At 44.8% G+C, this 17,458-nt stretch overlaps 1 protein-coding gene and 1 non-coding gene across 18 annotated transcripts in view; both read right to left on the bottom strand.

The window, feature by feature from the left end:
- The window catches only part of CYRIB (CYFIP related Rac1 interactor B), a 146,479-nt gene that overhangs the window by 70,183 nt on the left and 58,838 nt on the right, over positions 1 to 17,458 (bottom strand). For 2 of the 17 annotated variants that reach the window (XM_041768416.1, XM_041768412.1), the window contains exon 1: positions 7,613 to 7,789. The exons of 11 other annotated variants lie outside the window; for them this stretch is intronic. The gene's annotated coding sequence lies outside the window, so the exon portion shown is untranslated. Of the gene's footprint in view, positions 1 to 7,612; positions 7,794 to 17,458 lie in introns of those variants that run through there. 4 more of the 17 variants (XM_041768408.1, XM_041768421.1, XM_041768420.1 and 1 more) reach the window with 4 other exon arrangements.
- On the bottom strand, positions 1,682 to 1,881 carry LOC121499193. Its single transcript, XR_005990037.1, has one exon. It is a non-coding gene; the product is annotated as a small nucleolar RNA SNORA73 family (small nucleolar RNA).

The raw sequence follows: 17,458 nt of genomic DNA, 5'->3' as shown, positions 1-17,458 counted from the left end.
TTTCCAGAATTTTAAGTAGAGAACTATAGTTTGATATAAACAAAAACAAAGTAATCTCATACCTTGCAGCCCAAGATGGTTTTCTAACACTTCACTTTAATGTCCCTGAAATTCTTAAAAAAAAACATGATTTTTTTCAAATCAAAAGACGCCTGGATATGTTACTCATTACTTTCTCAGAAAGTGTTAACAGTTATCAACTTACCTTGGAGAAAATACATCTCAAATGCTGATGTCCTGGCTACTGCTATTAAAGTAATAAACTGTCCTTCATCTCTTACACGGGAGTTTCATGTTTTCTACCAGCATCCATGAAAATATGGCACATGGTAACTTACTATCTTGCAATTAGGGTAAGATCCTAATTGCAAGATAGTAAGTTACCATGCATCATGGTTCTGGACAGTATTGGCAGTAAGGATGGGATGATGAGAGAGCCATCCATGACTTTCTAGAAGACAGAAGATAAAGGCGCCCAAGGGCAGAGTTCTAAGAAATGGGAAGACATTCTGAGATCTGAGAGTGGTCAGATGGTAGGTGGGGAGAAGGTGAGAATATGGATCCCTACTACCGTACCTGTTAAACAGGAGTTGAATTAATGTTTAGAGAAACCAGGCAGTGAGAAGTGGAATTGAAATAAGCCACCCAAATGGTGACTTGGTGGTTGTTCTCCTCTGGGCTGGCAGAGGAAGGGATATGCCAAGACAATGAGGCAACAAGCCCTGTGTCTCCAGATGAAAGGCAATGTGGCTGTGACTGCTGAACCATGGAATCCTCAAAACTAAAATAGATTTTGTAAGTAATGATGGCCTTGCTGCCAAAATGAAATTTTAGTTGGACCAAAAGTATTAGAAGTTCCTTTGATTTAACTATAAGGGAATAACCAAAAGTGAACACAAAGTTTTGATTACTGGTATAGCTGCTCTCTCCCTTGGTGCTCCCATCTACACCCTCCTCTTCTACTTCCCAAATTCTCCTGCTTGGCAGAAAAAAATGATAAAGGATGGGGCTGAGGTCTCCCTGACCCCTATGGACTGAAGGCTATAGGACCAGTACACTGCCTAAGGAACTTTTGAGAGGGACTCAAAGCTTTAAGGTTCTTCTAGATACAGAGAGGCACCCATGGCATCACCACCCTACCTATAAAGGGAGGGAACATCCATATTCAATCAATAGGGTTTGAGTAAGATTTACAAAGGGGAGGACACAACTTATCAGGCATATTCCTTCTCTAAAGCAACTGTTAGCATGCTACTGGCCTCTTGTGGAAACTGAATGCCTAACTCATGGAGGCCTCATGAGTCCCCAGACTCATATTCCTACTTTGGTTTTCTAACCTACTGTCCCCCACCTTGACTTACTCTAAAGGACAGTTTATAATGGGGGTCAAATGGGCCCCAGTTTCCACAACGCCAGGCTTATCTTACAAAAACGGCATTTATCATTCACTTTACCAACCCTCCTTGCCAAATAAAGGACCCCAAAGTGTATGTAAAGTGTCAACTGCCAATGTTAGGTAAGGCTCCTCATCTCTCCTCAAATAAAATAAATTATCTGGAATCCTGAGCAACCACTGCAAAAGAAGGTAGGTAAGAGCTTAATTCAGTAGAATAGCAGCTGATAAAAGCAGATTTTTCTTTCATTTCCAATCAACCTAGATCCAGATAGGGAGTGCTTAGAGATCTGTTTCCCTCATGGTTTGTCTCCTCAGTCATCATCCATAGGACTCCGAGAAGCTGTAGGAATATGCAGGCACAGACTCAAGGCCCAGCTTCATTTCCAACGCAGCAGAAATGGGACGGTACATCACAGGGCAGAGCCCTATGCTCCCCTACGCCACTTGGGCAGAGCCCAGGGAATACCTAGGAATACCCATATTGGTATGCTTACTTTGGGATGGGTAAACTCTGTAACTAACAATGTACAGAGTCAACTGAAAGTGCATATTTGAGAATACATCTAGCTTTGTCTTAGCCCCAGAAGCATCTCAACTTTACATGAAATAGTAACACGATCTTTGAGGAAAATTTATCCCATACTCTACCACCAGAAGCAAAGTTACAGGCTCTACAGAGCCTACATCCAGTAAATCATCAAATCTTATAGACTTAATACAATTCCTCCAATGCCAATACTCAAATACTGATTGTTAATTCTTTCCTGGACTTAGCAACAACAGTCTCTTAAATTGCCTACTTGTATCCAATCTTACTTCACTTTCAATCCATTCTCTAAAAGCTGCAGAACAAAGCTGAGTATTTCACTCTCTTCTCCCTTAAAATCCTGTAAGTTTCCCCATAGCCTTCAGTGCAAACCAACCTAAACTTGTTAACACAACTCAGGCAGTCAGGCTTACAGTTTATTTACTGTGCACCTCTTTCCCAGCCCTCCTTTACATCCTATATTAGTCATACAGATTCGGTATCCATTTCTAAAATGTACCTGATCTCTCTTATCTCAAAGCTTTTGCCTCTCCCTCATCTTATGCCCAGGCATTTCTCCCTTTTTGCCTGACTACTGGCCCACTCCTCAGGTTAGTTTAAAATGGCATTACGACATGGGCTTTTACCCGGACTCATAAGGGTACCTATGGAACACATAGCCCTAAACTCACATTGTCTATCTTTCTCTATCTTCTACTCTAAGGAGGGCCCACTAATATTTTATTCACTATTATAAGCCTGCTCACGTACTCACTAACTACTTGGGGGATCAATAACAACCATATAACAAGTATTATGCTAGCTGTCAAAAAATACATTATCAAAAACAAGTTTTTTTATTTTTATTTTTTTAGTATTTATTTATATGAGAGAGACAGCAAACGCCTGTGTGTTGGAGTCAACAAGCCACTGGGGAGTCTGCTTGAGATTCTTTCTCTCCCTCTCCACCCCCACCAAAGAAATGTATTATTTTAATAAAATTTACTTTGCCATCCCTACCATATTACATTGAAATTAACATTAAAATGTCATAAGAATTGTGAGAGACATTATTCCCATTTCATAGATAATCTCAGAATCTTCACACTATCAGACAAGGGCAAATCAGGGCTTAAATGCAATGTTTCTACCCATACATACTAAAATTCTACAGTGAGTATAATCTCTCAATAAGAGTCCAGATCAGCAAACTGTAAAATTCACTTCAAGACATAGTAAATCACAGGTTAAATTACTGCCTTCAATTCTCTATTACTCTCAACAAACAACAGAGAAAACGCATAACTAATCCCCAAATAATAATATCTGGTAAAATGTCATAGCTTTTTTTATAGCAAGTATATCCTAAAATCTTTTACTTAAATTAGTATTCAGTGTAATTAGAATTATATGAGAACATGCCAATTTATGACTGGAAGAAATATTCTAACCACAAGGAAAAGTTCAGTTTATATTTAATACCTGATATAATGCACCAACTAGAACATTATCAAGTAGAAATTACTCACATGGCAGAAAATAAACTGTACAGGATTGAAAACTTCACAGTGTTGCATATAACACCACCAGTGAATGTCATCTTTTCAAAATAAATAACTACAAAAATATATCTTTGTATTAGGTCTTCTACTTAAACAAAATCACAACATCTTTGGGAAAAAGCCATTCTCAAAAATGGTCCCACTATCAAGACATGTGATTTGTCACAAGAAAGGTGTGTTTCTAAAGAATCAATATTCTAAGAATGATTTCCTTGTTTAAAAAGTTTTACAAATTTCACTCACTTGCATTCTAATATATTTACATGAGTGGGAAAAGAGTGAAGCTACAGCCAGTGAGCAAGAAATTAAAATCCTATATATGCTCACAAGAGAGTAGAGAAGTGAACATTTTCCATCCTGTGTCAGCTGAAAAAGTTTTTAGATTGGCTGTTCTAAGTATGCCTTCTAAATATATAATATAAAATACAGGACCTCAAATTAGTACCTTGAAATAGAATTTTAGTAAAGACTACAAATCACAGAGGCCTGGGTTTATGCCAGCCTTCCTCACTCTACTTGGACAAGTTACCTAACTCTCTGAGCCTGACATTCTCAATGTTAATGAGGAGTTAACTAGGAATTAACCTAGGGTGGTTATAAAACTACCTTCATGTATATAAAGAACCTGGTATATAGTAGGTGCTCACTATCGCAGCATAATAAAGAACCAAGACCAAGTTCTATCACTTAGTAGCTGTGTCACTCTTATTATGTAACTTCAGTTTCCTAGACTGTGACATGGGAATGCTAACACCTAACAAGGTTGCCGTAAAGGTTGAATTTCTTAGAACCTGACCCAGCAAATAGTAAACACTTTGTGCTAATTACTATTATCAGCATTACCACCACCACTGAAATGTTACATAACCACGGTCACATTCTTCCATTTCAGCCACCTGAAAAAAAATCCCTCGAAAAATTAACCTAGGAGATCCCTGGGTGGCTCAGCGGTTTAGCGCCTGCCTTCAGCCCAGGGCGTAATCCTGGAGTCCCGGAACTGAGTCCCACATTGGACTCCTTGAATGGAGCCGGCTTCTCCCTCTGCCTGAGTCTCTGCCTCTCTCTGTCTCTCATGAATAAATAAATAAAATCTTTTTTAAAAAAATTAAAAACAAAAAGAAAAAGTAACCTAATTTTAGTGAACTGATCATAATATAGGATAAGCTTACACATCCAAGAATTTTACGGTGACTTTAAGTGCACAAGACGTAACCTGAATTGACATTGCTCATGAAAATCACAAGATACCAAAATCAATTCTAAGTGAACAAATCTACTCAATGGACTAAAGCGTAACACAAAATAATATGTCTACTGTACTTTCTCCTCCAAAATCCCAAAGCGGTTTAATCAAATATAGCAATCCTCAAAATATACAAACTTGAGAAAACTGCAGCTCAATCAACATTTCCCCCAAAACTTTGCCACATAATTACAAAATGATGTTATAGTCAAAAACTCTTTGACCTTGCCATTCTTTCAATTATTCAAAACATTTGAGTATCCACTGTGCACCAGGTTAAATTCTGGTGCAGTAAAAGAAAAAGGGAGACCAAAAATAATAGTGTGAATTCCATTAACAATATAAATATTTCCAAATATTATAATTCTGTTTCCTTAAACAGTGAAAGAGAGCAAATTATAGGCCCTAACAGTTAAGTGCATCAATACTTAATGATTTAAGAAACCTTATATAAGTGACAGCCCAGTATTTTCCCCAAGGAAACCAGGAGTAAAATGAAATAAGTATCCCTCTATACTCCTCAATCAATTACTTACTATGGTAAATGACCATTCCAAATAGGAGTTACATAATCTCAAGAGTGACACTATGTAACACATTTTTTTATCCCATTTTTGGGAAAAGCTCAGAAAAATGGGAAATTCTAAGTTTGACTAAGTATCACCTGTAATCTATCAGAAATAAACCACATTTGCTTAATCTTAGAATCTGAAATTATATTTTTGCTGGGGCAATTAGAATCAATTTACTAATCACGTCTCCCTTTGATGAACCAGTTTCACAGAAGAGAAAAATCTAGCCTCTATTCAACTATCAAATGATGTAGAGTTTACACTATAGATCCAGCATCTTATGAAGCAAGAGCTTCTTCTGGAGCAGCTAAAGAACTGTTAAAAGTTTTAAGAAATGTAAAAATGTGTTATCTAACAAAATTGCTCTGCCAAAGGCAGGCAATCCTAACTATGAGTTAAGAAAGAAATCTTACTGCTAGAGTGGTTATCAAAAACCTAAAGGAGAACAAATGGCCAAGTGCCTGTTTAATACCTCGCTCCCCAGAAGGGTTGTTAGAAAATGTTGCTATTAACGTTAATAGCAATTATACCATACTGATGCCTAGGTAGGTATATTGTAGGACTTTTAAAAACCTTCCTTTGACTTCATTATTGTGGACAATGATGGTCCATGAAAAAAAGAGGGAGGGGACTATCATTTCATCATACCAATGCTTATCAGTTTTAGCCAACTACAACACTTTAAAAAGGGGTTATCAAATGAGCCCGCTACCAAGATGCTCTAGACACTACGCTTCTATCATCAAATGCAATTAAAGCATTAAAAGGATCAGCGTGTTTTTCTTGAGGTACATTTGTCTAAAATGCTTTGCACTAAGTCCCCAAAGACTCAAGCGACTGAAATTCCTTCGGCTATATAAAACACTCCTCTGGAATGTCAGCCTGCCAAACTGCAAAACTCTTAACAACACAAAATTGACCGATACACATTTTCCACATAAAGATTAAGGAGTAAAAAAGATGGCAAGCTCCATAAATTGGCAGGAGGGGGTGGGGGAAGAAAGTGTAAACAAATTCCAAAAATCTCGGTCTCCCCCCCCCCCCAATGGCACTTTGTGGCACTGCAAGAATCCACGCATTTCATCAGTGACTTCCGCACGCGCCAGGGGGACACTCCGGCAACTGCGGCTGGCAAATTGGACGAGGGACAAGTCTCACCAACAAACAGGTAATGTTGCAAACAATTAATGTTGCAAATCGGTCCTGGCAAACAAGCGAGCAGGAATGCGGAGAGGAAAGAGTAACAATGGGGGGGGGGGGGGGCGAGGGCGCCTGGGTGGCTCAGTCGGTTGAGCATCTGCCTTCAGCTCAGGTCACGACCCCTAGGGTCCTGGGATCAAGCCCCGCACTGGGCTCCCTGCTCAGCGGGGGAAGCCTCCCCTGGCTTGTGCTTTACTCTGTGAAATAAATCTTAAAAAAAAAAAAAAAGAAAAGAAAAAAATCAGAAAGAAAAAATAATGTCAAAATTTACATTCAGAGAGAAATCAGTCCGTCATAGATACCCCTCCAGGGGGGAGGGTAAAAAAAAAAAATAAGGTATTTGGTACAGCCCAGAAGAGCCATGAGTTACACACACACACACACACACACACACACAGCAATTGCCACTTCTGCCACGATTTACCCTCAGAGAGACATCAGTCCGTCACAGATATACCCCTCCGGGGGTGGGGGGGGGAGGTAAAAAAAAAAAAAAAAAAAGAAAGAAAGAAAAAGGTATTTGGTGCAGCCCAGAATGGCCCCGAGTTACACACACACACACACACACAGAGCTACTGCCACTTCAACTACCGCTTTTTGACAGTCACAGGTTTGGGGTCATCCTGGTAGAAAGTGCGTGTGTGTGTGTGCGCGTGTGCGTGTGTGTTGAAAGGCACGTGAGGACCACGCCCGAGGCCCGAGGCCGTGGACCGGGGCGCCCAGGTGAGCGCGGGCGGGGGGCGGCGCGGACGCGCAGGTGGAAGGGCGCAGGGGGCGGGGGCGCGGGCGGGGGCGCGGGGGCAGTTAGAGACGCCAGCCCGCTCGCGGGCGACCCCGGAGGCCGGTTCCGGGGGGCGGGGGCGGGGGTGGGGTGGGGGGAGGGGCGGGCAGGGGGCGGCGGGCACGCGCGGGGCGCCGCGGGCGCGGGGAGGAAGCGGGGGAAGAAAGGAGGTGGGAATGAATGAGCCCGCGGGGCCGGGCGGCGGGGGGCGGGGGCGGGCCCGGGGCTCCGGGGCCCCCGCCGCGCCCGCCTCTGCGCCCGCGGGCCCGGGAAGGGGGGCGGGGGGCGGGGGGCGCGAGGGGCCCGGGAGACGGCGAAGACCAGCCACTCACCGTCCGCGCGAGCCTCCGGGCTGTCTCAGCCCCGCTCCTCCGCCCTCCTCGAGCCGCGGCGGCGGCGGCTCCTCAGCGGCGCTAGAGGGAGCCCCGGGCCCGGAGCGGGGCGGCGGCGGCCGGACCGGGAGCCCCTCCGCACCTGCCCCTGTGGCGGCGCCGCGACGAGCCGGGCGGCAGCGGCGGCGGCGGCGGCGGCGGCTCCGAGCGGGGAGGGCAAGTGACCCGGATGTACAGGGTAACGGCGAGGAGGGGGAGGGGGCAATGCCAGGAAGTGAGGGCGCCGCGGACCTGTCCGGCCGTGCGCATGCGCCGCGCGCGCGCCCCGCAAGGTAAATCCTCGGCCTTCCTGCCCCGCCCCCCGCCCCCGCCCCGCCCCTCCCGGAGGGGGCGGGGCGAGGCCGGAGACAGGTGGTGCGACGCGCGCCGGAGGGGAGGGAGGGGGCGCGGCCGCCGCCTCCGCGCCCCACCCCCGCCGCCCTCCTTAAAGGGGCAGCGCCCCGCGCGGAGGCGGCCTCGGGCGGGCGCGCGTCTTGCCGGCTTCTCGCTTTGCAGGAGGGAAGGCGAGGCTCCGAGGTGAGGGGTGAGCCGCCTCGGGGCAGCAGCTGGCGGCGCCCGACTCTGTGCTGCACTGGGCGAGGCTGGCGCTCGCCACCGCCTCCCGAGCAAGCCTGCAGGGGCCGGGGGGCCGGGGGGCCGGGGGGCCGGGGGGGGGTGCAGCCCTTCGCCGCCCGCCAGGTGCGGGGCCCCAGCCGCGCTCGCCCCGCGGGCAGGAGCACCGGCAGGCTCCCCGGGCCCCGAGCTGCACCGCTGCGGCCTCCGACGGCAGCGGGGAGGCGCCCCGGGGAGGTGCTAAGTGCTCAGCCTGAGGGCAGAAATTAGGCGCCACCTGAGGCTTGCACCTTGCCACGCCTGGCGACTTGGGATAAATGAGATTTTGCTCTAGGGTTCCGCTCTGGCCAAAAGTGCTTGGGGGTGGGGGGTGGGGTGCGGAGAATCTGGATGTGGCCCAAGGCACACAGCATCTCCCTCCTCTAATCTTACCCTTCACCCTGGAACGTGAATGCTCCCTCTTTACATAAAACACCGGGACATCCCATCTACCTGGTATACATCCTAATCCTGCTACGAACCTCTGAGATTTTTTTTTTTCATTAACCCGAAATATAAATGATTACGGATGTAATCACCTCCCCCCTCCCCCACCCTGGAATATTTTCAGTTCGAACGGATCATCACCACGGAGGTAAATGGTTCTGAATATTCTGGGGTCAAGGCCTCTGCTGAAAATCCCACAAAAGCATGGGGCTTTTTCTTCCACAGAAAAATGAGCACAAATTTGCATACAATTTCAGGCGATTTATCGACCCTGAGCGCTTACCTATGAAACCCTGGTTACGAGCTGTGTTTTTGGTCAAATAGGTAAAATCCCAGAAACTATCCAGGCCAAATGTGGCCAAGAAATCACTCTTTGCCCCAAATACACAAGGGCAACCTTTTTAGCCTTTTGTCTTCCTCCTGAGTTACTTGGAGACTACATGGTCTGAGCCATACTATTATAATAGAAACGTGTTAGAAGAGCCACAGAAAGGGACACCTGGGTGGGCTCTGTGGTTGAGCATCTGCCTTTGGCTCAGGGCATAATCCCGGAGTCCTGGGATCGAGTCCCACATCGGGCTCCCTGCATGGAGCCTGCTTCTCCCTCTCCCTATGTCTCTGCTTCTCTCTCTCTCTCTGTCTCTCATGAACAAATAAATAAATTCTCTAAAAGAGTCACAGAGAGATTAGACGGCTTTTTCAAGGCACACACTACAGCCAAGAGTCCTAGGCCTCAGTCATTTACCCTAATTATCACCCTTCAGGATGATTAAGGGGTTCTATACTGTATCTATTATAATCTCTTATCAATTTCAATTAAACTGAGGGAGCCAAATTTTTGCAAACATTGTTGCTGGCAGAACAATCTTCATAATCCAAGAACTTTGGTCCGTGTTTCTGACACATTGAGACCCATTCTTAAATAACCCTGGTCCACAGAAACCCACTGCCTCAATTTGTACCAGAGGCAGAGAGTTCATACACCTCCCCCATCCCTTAAATATGAGCTCTGAGTAACCACACACCTCTACCTCAATATCCTAATAATAGCAGAAATATATCTTCTATATATCCTCAACCCCATTCAGTTTAGCTCAAATATATCCCATTATGCGGAACTCATTACTACACTAGTTGGCCTCTTCTCATTGTGAGGAACCTCTTCTCTTACAATGAGCAGAAATCTGATACCCAACAATTTTCATCCATTTGTCCTAATTTTATCTCTGGAGAGCAACACCAACATGATGCCAGCCTGAGGGAGCTTACAGTCCAGCCAAGAAAAGTCCACTGATGAATGATAACCGTAAAATAGGATGAGCTTCGTGAGGAGGGTGGAAGAGCATTTTTGGAGACACCTTTCTCCTTGTCAGCCCTAGACCCACTCCTGGCCTGTGTCACAACTCACAAGTAAGCTCTACCACTACCCCACGTGGAAGATCCTGAAAGTGGGAAAAGAAAACAAGACCTTAAGAGAAATGCTGAATTTATGCTTCCCCAATGCTTTCTTCGTCATCCTGCATGAATGTAATCCCATTTCAGCTGAGGTCAAAGTTTTATGTTGAAAAAACAAGCAGAACGATGCAAAAAATGAGGTTTACATAAGAGCACTAGGCTCTGGATGATTTAATCACTGCGGCTTGTTAGCATTTTTTTTTTTTTGAGTCCTTCCTGTGTGCCAGGCACTGTACTAAGCACTTTACTTGCATTTCCTCTGTTGCTTTTTACAACCACCCTCTATGCTACTGCTATGATGTCCATCTTACAAATGAGGCCATCAAGGCTTCAATATGAGATCCAGGATTCAAACCCAATCTGTCAACTCCACAGTTTGTCCATTTACATGACTTGACTGTGGTTTTGTAAATTTCAGAAGTTCCTGATCTCTTCTTTAGATTCTGTTTCCTCTGAAAATTGTATTACTAAATCAACTTTAAAACATTATGAAGAATAAATTGTTTCACTTAATCATTCATTCATTCAATCAACACACAATTTTGTGCCTCTCCTAGGTCATAGGCACCATGCTGAGGTCTGGAGTGGAGGTCAGTAGACAGACCGTGCCTGCCCTGGAGGGCCTCAGAATTCAGTGACCCAACCATAACAACACAGCACACAAGTCCTGGTAATCCAGGAGAGCGAAGAACCAACCATGCCGGGGACAGCTGTGGAAGCTTCTGGGACGATGGGCTTGGTCTTGGGATCCGGGAAGGAATGAAAACAAGGCACATGGGCACAGGAAGAGGAGTTTATGACATGCTGGAGGGAAGACTGGGTGAGACGGGGAAGGTCACCTCAACCACCATCCTGTGGAGTTTGAACTTAACCTCCTGAAAGCAGTAACAAGTAAACAGAAGCTTCTCAGCAAGGGAGAGATATAATCAGATGTGTTTTATATCAAGATCACTCTGATGACAGTGTCCAATACGGACTACAGTGGGAATGAGGATGGGGGCCCGAGGACTACTAAAGCTGCTGCTCAGTCCAGGCAAGAGATAATGAGAGGCTGCTTTCGGAAGCTGGCAGTGGAGAGCAAGAATGGGCACCAGAGGGGTGCCTGGGTGGCTCAGTTGGTTAAGCATCTGTCTTTGGCTCAGGTCATGATCCCAGGATTCTGGAATTGAGCCCCACGTCAGGCTCCCTGCTCAGTGGGAAACCTGCCTTTCCCTCTCCCTCAGCCTACCACTCTCCCTGCTTGTGCTCAATCTGTCAAATAAATAAATAAAATCTTTAAAAATGAGCATCAGAATTAAGATACTGATATCAAACCTATAGGAATTCATGACTAGTTGAATCTGGGGAAAGCAGCCGCAGGAGCTGTGGGACATGGCCCTAACATTTCTAGCTTGGCAGACCAACCAGAAGGTGATAGCACTCAATCTCAATACCTGCACACAGTATTCTTTTTTCTTTTTTTTTTTTTAATATTTTATTTATTTATTTATGAGAGATAGAGAGAGGCAGAGACACAGGCAGAGAGAAAGAAGCAAGCTCCATGCAGGGAGCCTGATGTGGGACTGGATCCGGGGTCTCCAGGATCACACCCTGGGCCAAAGGCAGGCGCCAAACCGCTGAGCCACCCAGGTGTCCTGCACACAGTTTTCAATCCTGTCCTCTTCCCTCCTTTAATCATGCGAACGCACGTTGCTTTAACTGCTATCTTCAGATCCGTGCAACAATTTCCCAATACCGTTTCATATTTCTACAGTCACATTTATCATTTTAATGGCTGCAGAATATTGCATCATGTTGAAATAGCTCCATTTCCTTCAGTTGCTAAAGGTTCACACCCTGTGTGCCTGGTTTACCCTCGACTCATTTGGTTCTGAGTATTTTGCAAGGGATGAGTTGAGCGAGGGAAGAGAGCCTTTAGGTGAAGGGTGTTGGAAAAATGTGGCCCCAAGGGCCAGGGAAGCTCCAGCTCTGGTGGGAAAGGACCCAGCAAATGCAGAGCTGTGGGAAAGAACACCTCAGCCTCACATTTACTCACTCATCCAGCAATGCATTCTCATGAAGCAGAGGACAATACGGCAGAGCAGAAACCACGTCAAAGCTCTGGATTCAGCCTAGCTAGGGTCTGAGTCCTGTTCTACAACTTACACAAGGTACTCAACCTCTCAGAGCCTTTTTCCCCACAAGTACCCAGATAAAGATTGACCCAGATAAAATTTACAAACACCTCGGACAGAACTAAGCATGCATTAAATTCAATAATGATTTTCGGGCTTGGCCCCTTCCCTACCCTTTCTTGAACTCTCATCATTTTCTTGGGAGTTTCTGAGCAAACCCACTAGGCAACAATGCACGTACTAGAGATCAGAGACCAAATCTGCCAGAGTGAGCCAGGGTCACTCACATGACCTCTCTAACCTTTCATTTCCCATCTGGGAAACCGGCCTAAGAACCTTGTTCACAGGAATGTTGCAAAGCTCTCATAAGTACTTTACAGGAAAACATGTTCAAAGCCCCAAAGCACAATGCCATTAATGACTATTACTGCCGTTATAGACATTGCTGTATTCTTGGTTTCTCTCAATTTAATATATATATATACATATAAAAAATATAGCACATGCATTATATTTACACATATATTATACTTACATATATATATAATAATTATATATATATATATACACACACACACACACATATATATATATATAAAATCTCCACATATCTTCCTTGGACCGAAGTTTCTGGGTTAGAGGATCTGAACATTGTTATGTTTCTTGATTTGTATTGCTCTGATTGCTCCTAGAGAGGACTCTGGATGGTGCTGTAAATCATTGTCTAAGTCCTCAACCTAACTTTCAGGGACTTCTATCAACCACTTCCCTCCTCCTGTTGGTGGAAGTACTGAACACCAAATCCTTGAGGAGGAGGCACCCTCCCAAATATTTCCAGGAGGCACCCTCCCAAACATTTCCAGGATGGCCAGTGGTTCAAAGACTAAGGACTCAGACTCCAGTGTCCTGCCTTACACCCGAGCATCCAATGGGAAAATTTCACAAATCCAGAAGGAGAAAGGGGAAGAAGGCCAGAGCATCCCCAGGGCAGAAATCAAGGCCCATCAGGCACAAAAGATGGCATCAGAGCTACCCAAAAGCCACAAAGTACAAAGCCAACAACTCAACCCCTAATACCTTCCTGTTATCTAGCAAAACATTAACTGATCTCTCAGGAGTTACAAAGTTATCCTTAGGGCCATATTTCTCCTGAGTTACAAGGCTCTGTCTGTGAGCCTCCGTCATATTTTCCAAATGTAACTTTTCTCCCACTGTAGGCAGTTCCACAACAACCACTTTTGCCAGCCCTCTGGGTGACCTGCAGGAAGGTGGCAGGCTCTCACAGCTGGTCCTTCCCTGTGCCTCCAATATGCCTTCCAGCCTCTTCAAGTGGCTGTTTCTGGGCCTTCAGGTTCATGGGTCACCTCCTCCAAGTGGTCCTCCCCATCCCTCTCCTCTCTCCTGTCAGTCCTAGATTACTGGCTTTTTTGCCTTCATGGTACTTATTACAACCTGTAAATATTTTTATTTTTTAGCTTAAATTTTTTTTTTTTAAGATTTTATTTGAGAGAGAGAGAGCAAGCACAAGCAGGAAGGAAGGGCAGAGGGAGAGGGAGAAGCAGGCTCCCCACTGAGTAGGGAACCCAATGCGGGGGCTCCATCCCAGGATCCTAGAATCATGACCTGAGCCAAACGAAGGCAGACATTTAACCAACTGAGCCACCTGGGCACCCCAAAGGAATGTTTTTTAAAAGCCTGCTACAGAAACACCAGCGCTGTGAAGGCAGAGGCCAGAGCTATCTTGCCTATTCCAACACCTACCCACCCAGCTCCTAGGAGACCCTCAATAAAGTATAGGGAATGACTGGGTAATAAAAGGAGGTTCCCAGCCCCCCAATACCTCCCGTTCACCCTAACCATATGAATAACACATGTTGACTGCAGAAAAAATTGGAAAACACAGATGAGCAAAAGGAAGAAAATATAAACACATGATCCAACCTCCCACCATGTGGATACCCTTCCAAATGCTTTTTCTATATCTATATAAAGATAATGCATATATTTTTATAAAAATGGTTCATATCCTAAACTAATCTGCTGTGTTTCATATGATTCATGGTATATCTTAATCACCTTAATAAAGATACATCAGCTGCCCTCTTATTAAAGGCTCGATAATACTCAGCCCATGTCGCTGTACCATAAAGTATTTAACACATCTCCTAGCGTTAAGCTAAAGGGGAGGATTCTTCAATGTCAATAAAGGTAAAATGTTTTAATACAGCACTTCCCTCTTGACAAGCTTCCCATTTTTTTCTTCTGTGTTTGTATTGCTTTAGAGCTTGTATTTCTACAGAACCGTACTCCCCACCGCCCATTCACCACCTGGAGTTATTAGAGTCCCCATCGACTGCAGAAGCAAAATTGTTTGCAGCCGGAAAAGCTGACGTATGATGAAGCCAGGATGATCCCTGAGAGTTCAGTTAGAGAATCTGCGGCTGATACGGGGGACAGAAATAAAGAGTGTATTTTCTTGCCAAGATTTTAATGTAAAAAGAGGAAGAGGCTTTCTGCAAGCCTTGGCTTCTCCTCCCAAGCCCTGCCCTGAGGCAGGTTTTTCCCTAGAGGGACAAGCTGGTTCACAGGCCTTAGGGATGTCCTAAGCAGTTTGCAGCCTGAAAACCACTGCCCCATTTGGAGACAAAGAGCTGGCTGCAGAAAAACCCAAAGAGGGCAGGCAGGCTCAGGAGACACCACCCTTTCCCACAAGCAGCAATTTCAGCCCATGGTGTGGTTCAGGAGCCACTTGGCATTTTCAGCTCTGACAGTCACTGCCCTCCAGGAGCAAAGGCCAGGTGGTAAAGCAGACCAGAGGAGCAGACCCCACTCCAGCAAGACTGCTCAGTGCTCAAGGGCACTCACTGCCTTGCCCACCACCGGTCCACCCCCACTGTGGCTGGGCCACCTTATCAAGATGCACACACGCAGGAGGGGGGTCACCTGAAGAAGGGGGCAAGATGTCATCGAATCTGAAATGGCACTGGACAACGGGAGGGAGAAGAACAGCTGGGTGGGCCATCTGTTCCCGAACCTCACCCCACCATGACCCAGAAACCCAAACAGAGGTTCAACAGCTCTACTCATCGTATAGGGCACCCCATCCCAGTTAGAGGACAACTTTATCTAAAAAGAAAAAGAATCCCCAATTGTGTCAAGGGTCATTAAGTTACCCAGGCCCTTCTAAAAAGCTTCTTTGTGTGTTTTACAGAAACACCATGGTTGGGGAAAAGAGATGGGCTTGTTTTCAAATATAATGGCAGAAGCAACCACCACCACCACCACCTCGGATCGATCGCTTCGTTTCTGCCAGTTTTGAACAAAATGATTTCCATCCGTGTTATAATTCAATCTTTATAATGACAGTTCTCAGATGAGAAATGAGGTACAAGGAATTTAAAGTGTTTTGCTGTAGGTCATAAAGCTACTAAGACACGGAACCAGGATTTGAGCCAGGTATTAGCAGCTGGTCACTTGGCCTCGGTCACGCTGCTTTCCTTGCCTCCCGTCCCCCCTTCCTCCTATCTCTCCACAAACATTCATTAAATCACTCAGTGTCCAAGCTCCTTCTAAAATACTAGGCCACTCACTTATAAGACAGGCACAATACCACCTAATTCACTGTTATTGTGAGGATTAAACGAAATAATGGATGGAACATAAGAAACTGCCAACGGTCAATCACGTTTTACTATATTAAAAACAGCAAGTACATACAGTTAAACCTAATATGTCAACATTCTTGGAAAACTCCTAAATGTTTAAATAGATGTGCATTAGTGATTATCTTGCTTTTTGAAATTGGCAGCTTTTGTATCCGAACATGGAAGGCTGTACATCATAGTGACTAAGTACTCAGCCCTGAATCTGAATCCCTTCATTTCCCTCATCTGTAAAAAACAGGAAAGTAATGGTACTCGCTGTCAGATTTAAGTTATTTCCTGTAAAGCACTTTGCACAGTGCCTGGCAAATGTAAGTGCTCAATAAATATTAGCCTTTTCTATTATTTATTATTATTACTGTTATTATTAACTTGCTTTCATTAAGATGGTATTGGTATAAAGCTGCCTATCGTAGCATTATTTATAATAAAAACCAGAAACAAATTCAATTTCCCACAGCAGGGGATCCCTGGGTGGCGCAGCGGTTTGGCACCTGCCTTTGGCCCAGGGCGCGATCCTGGAGACCCGGGATCGAATCCCACATCGGGCTCCCGGTGCAGGGAGCCTGCTTCTCCCTCTGCCTGTGTCTCTGCCTCTCTCTCTCTCTCTCTGTGACTATCATAAAATTTAAAAAATAAAAAAAAAAAAAAAAAAAAAAAATTTCCCACAGCAGGGAAACAGCATAGCAGGGTTCTGAAAGAACTGTCTTTAGAATTAACGAAAATCAATTTAATTAAAATGTAAAAGCCCCTGCTCTGCCACTTAGGGGCTGTATAATTCTGAGCCAGTCATTTCTTTTCTCTGGACCTGTTTGCCTCACCTCAAAACCGAAGGATTTGCTTGCAGTGATTCATAAGTCCTCTCCAAATTTAAAGTTTATAGTCCTAAGGCTCTAAATGCTCTAAATAAAATATAATCCATCAACATCAAGGATAATATACAACCCCTAAGTACACAGGAAGATGGTTGTAACATGGGAAAATATTTTATAAATACTCCTGATCTTCTTTAACCCTCCTGTTTCTTTCTGTAACAGTGGTCACCTCTTAAGAGAATTTATATTATGTGTGTTGTCTCTCCTCCATGAACCAGGTGGAAGCTTCCATGAGAGCAGGATTTTATGTCTGGTTTGTTCACTGATCTATCTACTTCAGCCACTAGAACGATGTCCAGCACATAGTAGGAGCTCAATTAACATTTGCTGGTCGAAAATTTCTGACTATTCTAGAAAAGCAAATTACAAAACTATCTATAATAGAACACCACTAATAGACAATATGTGTCCCCGTGGGGAAATGGCAGAGAGACTCACAGAGGTTAAAAGAAGAGATACAATATTCCTTTAAATTTTCCTTCAATGTTTTGAGCCATTTTGTTTAAAAAGCTGGCCTTCAAAAGGGGAAGCATGTAGCCAGAAGAAAGATAAAAGAGAAACAGAAGTGACCATGGGGGCAGGGAGTGATTCTGAAGGAGAGCATAAGAAAGGGCAGGAGGTGCAGAAGCAAATAGAAGGCTC

Source organism: Vulpes lagopus, chromosome 9 (genome assembly GCF_018345385.1).
Source record: "Vulpes lagopus strain Blue_001 chromosome 9, ASM1834538v1, whole genome shotgun sequence".
NCBI classification, from domain to species: Eukaryota; Metazoa; Chordata; class Mammalia; order Carnivora; family Canidae; genus Vulpes; species Vulpes lagopus.
The sequence above is the reverse complement of the archived record's forward strand: the minus strand, read 5'-3'. Positions and strand labels throughout refer to the sequence as shown.